At 35.4% G+C, this 6,000-nt stretch overlaps 1 long non-coding RNA gene across 1 annotated transcript in view; it reads left to right on the top strand.

Moving 5' to 3' along the window:
• The window catches only part of LOC116567251, a 171,871-nt gene extending 166,684 nt beyond the window's left edge, over nt 1–5,187 (top strand). The window contains exon 4 of the long non-coding RNA XR_004276171.1: nt 5,117–5,187. This is a non-coding gene — a long non-coding RNA (uncharacterized LOC116567251). The remainder of the gene's footprint in view (nt 1–5,116) is intronic.
• The last annotated feature ends 813 nt before the right edge of the window (nt 5,188–6,000 follow it).

The following is a 6,000-nucleotide window of genomic DNA, read 5'->3' on the forward strand; positions in this document are numbered from 1 at the left end:
AGTAACACATATGTGATTTTTAATAAAAGAAAAAGAAATAAAAGCATAGAAATGGATTGTATCAAACCACAATGAGATATCACCTCACACCAGTCAGAATGGCTAAAATCAACAAGTCAGGAAATGACAGATGCTGGCGAGGATGCGGAGAAAGGGGAACCCTCCTACAGTGTTGGTGGGAATGCAAGCTGGTGCAGCTACTCTGGAAAACAGCATGGAGGTTCCTCAAAATGTTGAAAATAGAACTGCCCTATGACCCAGCAATTGCACTATTGGGTATTTACCCTAAAGATACAAACGTAGTGATCCAAAGGGGCACGTGCACCCGAATGTTTATAGCAGCAATGTCCACAATAGCCAAACTATGGAAAGAACCTAGATGTCCATCAACAGATGAATGGATCAAGAAGATGTGGTATACATACACAATGGAATACTATGCAGCCATCAAAAGAAATGAAATCTTGCCATTTGCGACAACATGGATGGAACTAGAGCGTATCATGCTTAGCGAAATAAGTCAAGCAGAGAAAGACAACTATCATATGATCTCCCTGATATGAGGAAGTGGTGATGCAACATGGGGGCTTAAGTGGGTAGGAGAAGAATAAATGAAACAAGATGGGATTGGGAGGGAGACAAACCATAAGTGACTCTTAATCTCACAAAACAAACTGAGGGTTGCTGGGGGGAGGGGGTTTGGGAGAAGGGGCTGGGATTATGGACATTGGGGAGGGTATGTGCTTTGGTGAGTGCTGTGAAGTGTGTAAACCTGGTAATTCACAGACCTGTACCCCTGGGGATAAAAATATATGTTTATAAAAAATAAAAAATTAAAAAAAAAATGAGGAAATGGATTGTATCTTTTTACCCGTTAGTATTGGGAAGGTAAGAGTTGTGTTGCTTGCATCCGTTGGTAACCAGAAACCGTAATATTACATTTTGCTTTAAAATCTTGCCCATCTTGGGGCACCTGGGTGGCTCAGAGGGTTAAGCCTCTGCCTTCAGCTCAGGTCATGATCTCAGGGTCCTGGGTTTGAGCCTTGCATCGGGCTCTCTGTTCAGCAGGGAGCCTGCTTCTCTCTCTGCCTACCTCTCTGCCTCCTTGTGATCTCCGTCTGTTGAATAAATAAATAAAATCTTGCCCATCCTAAAATGATCACAACCATTTCAATATTGTGATTTCAACATGTTCTGCTTCAGCCCAGACCACTTGTTTCTGGCCACATATGATTGTGAGAGTTACTTGGGGAATCATCCAAAGGACAACTGGAGGCAGAATTTTCCTCTGTGTTAACTTCTGCATCTCTGCTCCTATATGCCATGGCACTATGTGGTGGTGTAACTGCCACCAACTGCCCATAACTTCCAGACTCTTGAGAGAGAAACACATCTCTTTGGCACAATGCACATCTCCTCACGTTTACCTCTGGATGACAATTCACCAGGTGGTAAAAATTAGATAAATTGTTCTGGGCCCTTGAGATCTCAGGCATTAATGACATGGTGGCTGTAGTCTAATGGAGGAGTCATACAAGGAAAAGACTCATGACTTAATGTAAAAGTTGGGTGAAAGTGGCAGTTAGTTTCCTTAGGGTCTAGATACTTTTATGCCAAACATGTAGGCTTTAACTTAACATTCTCAGAGAGAGCTTGTTGCCAGACTAAAGGCTACAAAGTAGTAGGGGCACTGTCCCTTAATTTTAATGGCATCTTTAGTAACTATTTCATTCTACTCTGTTTTCACATCTTTCTGGCTGATGTTCCTCCCAAGGAGCGAAACTAACAGAGTTATGGCATCAATTCAAAGAAACACTCTCTTGAAATCAATTAATTTAATAACACTTGAATATTTGATTCTTGTAATAACATAATTTACATCATGATTTTAAGCAACTTATTTTACAATCCTCAGGCCTAACGAAATGACCTCCTAAAAAGCATTGCGAAAGCTTTTTTTCCCCTCCAAGGACAAATTTGTTGTCAAAGAGTTTCTAGCATGTCCTTTAGTAATAGACTATGTAAGCTCATATTCTAGGCCCTCTGCTACAGTGTAATGGGCAGTTGGTGGCAGTTACACCACCAGTGTAATATGAAATCAGGTTATTGGAAACTTTTTTTTTAACTTTGTAAAATTAAGTATCTATCTGAACCAGTTAACTGTGTCCTAGATGCTTTATATACATTGACTGCGTAATCCCCTAGTGGTGTTAAACTGTGCTTCCAAAGGTTAAGGATTTGCTCCTCAAGTTGATCAGAGGAAGAATTCAGATTTTTTTTAAAAATTTTTTTTAATTTTTTTTTTAGATTTTTTTTTTTAACTACAAAATCTCTTCTCTTGCCTTTGCCCATTGTCTTCCATTTTCATAAGCTGTAAACCTGAGCATTAATATATTTTTCAAGTGAGAAAATGCAAAGAACAAAACTAAAGCAAATGAGATTATTTCTATGCAAACAGTATCTAGTTCCTCCTTGCTCAGTCCACAACAAACTAGAATGAGTTCTGTTCCATTCCAGAGAGTTGGTCTGTGTTGGAGGGTCCTTAAATCTCTATTACACTGTCACATCTTCCAAAATCCAGAAAATCTGTGAGAACCGTTTATTGAAATCCAAGAGTAGGTTGTGGCTTTACCAATATACACAAGATGCTCACAGGTGACCAGGATAAACTCCTTTGTAGAATGTATATAGTTCAGCCTAATGTCACAAACTGTTAAAGAAAAATAAAAACAAGGAACAAAGATCTAGGCAAACTTTACTGAAGCTTTGATGCCTTTGCTTTCCATGTATAGCAGCATTTTCCAACAACTATGGAAGGGTAAGATTATTTCAAGTTATATAATTTTGTCATAATCAGATACATGTGACTCTACCTTATTTTAATGAAATTCAACACATTTTTTTTAGAGGATACTTATGGTTAACTGCTTCTACCTTATGTTGTTTGGATACATTTTCTTTACACAGGAGTTTAGTCTAATAAATGTGCAGGTGGTAAAATAAGTCTGATGTTGCATTAAGTAAATATTTCCTGGGGAATAAGCTTTCCACATCTTTGCAAAGAGTGCGTGCTTACACAAAAAACTTCTCTGGGGGTGTCTGGCATCTGGGATGTATTAGTTCATTTAATATGGATATATATACTTCTAGTCATAGAGGAGACTATACACCACATGACCATCCCTAAGAATTATACTATTCCTTAAAGAGAAATAAATGCTTACAGTGTTTCATAGAGGATCTTTCTGAGGCAGATATAAATTCTTGGTATGTATTGCCAGTTTCAAAGTATGGAAGAAAACCCAGCAGCTGTGATTATAAGTGTAGATGCACTTTAAATAAACAGAGGCTTGGAGCTGAACTGATGATTTAAAATTTATCAGAACATGATAGGAGTCCTCATTAACCGCTCTGAGCTGTTTGTAATAAATAAACTCCAGTAATTTCTGTCTGTGTTAGGCTTCATCGTGTTGCTCTAATTCCTGGCAAATCCTCCTTGATTGTTTTGCTTTGCAAAGTGTTTCATTAATGTCCCTTTTAACATTCTCTCCATTGCTGGTAGAAATCTAGACTTACTAAAGAGATTACATTTCCACTTTTAGGTTTTCACAGAAACTTAATATTTGGATTCTAAGAAGATGTCTCCATCTAAATTTGCAACATTGACACCTTTATCTAATCTATCCCATGGAAAAAAATCAATCAGCTGAGTTACATTCCTCTTTACAGGAAAAATATATTACTAAATTCATGAGACCCCATTGTGTTAGAAGCAACTATATATCATATCTATATCTCTGTATAGATATATCATTTATAAGCAAATAAGTAGATAATAGACAATATATTCAGAAAATACTGAATGGCTTTGCCTCACATCTTGTACACTATGGCATAATGAGAATGTAAGGCTGTGTCAGAGATTTTGATACAAATCTCAACTTTATCACTAACAAAGCTTGTAAACCGGGTTTTATTTGTCAGTTTATTTATTTATTTTACCAATTTAAGCATTGGACTTTCTATCAATGAAGAAATCATTAAAATGACATAATGTATAGGATTGTCAATAGCTTTAAAATGGCAGGAAAAAAATGTCTAATGCAGTAAGAGGAGCATAATAGAGATTAAATAAGTCTTAGTTCTTCTTTTCTCCCCTTCTGTGAATATGTAGCTTACCGATTTTCCTTGGTGAATACTCAGTAAATATGTTTTCACTTGATTTATCAGTTAAATGTATACAGATTGATCAATTTACTTCAAATAGTTTATAAAGGCCTCTAGAAAATAAGTTTAAAAAACATGATCTTAATGTTTCAGATCAGCTCCCAATATTTAGTCAACAATTAATATGTACTGTCAGCAACTGTAGAAGGGAGATGTGTCATATATGACATTAATATAAAGTAGCATATGTAACACATTTAGTATTACTTATTGATACATGCTCACATTTTTTAAATTAAACAAAAAAAAATTAAGCTTACCTGAGAGTGAAAAAAATGTGCTTAAGGGTGCTTATTATGGTGTTTTGATTAGTAGTGAAAAATAGAAATTGATCCAGGTACACATACACACATAGTCACAGAACAGAAATTATCAGGATTATTAGAAAGGGGAGGAAACATATTTCTTTCACAGTATGCACAAAATAGAATTCATTTATTGCTACATTTGTTAAAAGTAAAGGAATGAAAATATATGTAGAAAACATGTATAAAACAAATAGAAATTGAAAACAGCCCTGGGTCTGACAAGGTAGATTATGAGGGAACTACTCTTCTTATATATTTCTCTAGTGTTTGAACTGTGTTTTATAGAGTATATTTTAATATATGTTAATATCCTACAAGAAAAAAATAATTTTCTGACTAAAAATAAATAAAATAATTAGGAGATTGTTTATAAAGACAAGTAACTAAGGTAATTCAGTTCTGTATTTCTCAGTTTTCTCATCTGACCGATGTCTAATCTACTTTATAGAATTGTGCAAGTAATTTGAAATAATTCAGGGGAGACTGCTCAGCAATGTGTAGTGTTATCTCATAATTTAAAATCTGAAGAAGAATTTGCTTGGAACTATTGATAAGATTATCTTGCCCACCTCTAATTCCAGGTGGAAGACAGTGCAGTAAATGGCTCTTACAGAGATAAGACACCACCTTCTGTACCAGCCAGATTTAATTCCTTCAGACTCCGGTTACTGTCATCAGTCAGTATTGCAAAAGAAATCACACTTTATAAAAGGAAAGCTCATTTACTATGTTGCTAAAAAGTCTAAAGAATAGTCCCAGGCAACAATAGTCATTTGGTTCTTTGTTTGGTTCTTTGTTCAATCAAATGCCGTCTTATACATATGTAAGACACTTCCATATATTTGTATTGACAAGCTAGAGTACTAAAGCAAGGAGGCAGCCTGAACCATACAGTTATGTAATTATCATAAAGTAATCTAGAAGACCATAGCTAAACCATTAAGGACTATGTCAAAGTTGGCTGGCTCATTTACAATGAATGTTGTTCTTTTCTAGTTTTTCAGTGATGAGAATGAAAAAAATAAGACAGTAGGCAGCAGCATCCTTAGCAACATTTGGCAGATTGAGGCAGTTAGTTCCTAATAAAGTAAGTACCGTATTAGTTGTACTAATATTTGCTGCCCTTCACTCAAAGGAATTTCCATAATTATTATCACGTATTTACATCACCAAATGAAGATACATATTTGCATTGTGGTTTAAATCACACTGATTGTGCTTTGATTAGTCATTAGCATACCAAATATGGCATATGCAGGCTTTGGAAAGGCTGGAGGCTAAATTTCACTGTCCTCAAGCTCGATGATATATGTACCTTCAAAAAAAAATGTATTTATGATAACCTCCAACGTTTACATTTCTCAGATTTGCTTCTCCATAAATGACTATCTAGGTATAGACATTGATGTTCTACATTCTTTATCAATGAACAGTGCTGAAACTTTTATATGAATCATAATTTGTC

Source organism: Mustela erminea, chromosome 1 (assembly GCF_009829155.1).
Source record: "Mustela erminea isolate mMusErm1 chromosome 1, mMusErm1.Pri, whole genome shotgun sequence".
NCBI lineage: Eukaryota > Metazoa > Chordata > Mammalia > Carnivora > Mustelidae > Mustela > Mustela erminea.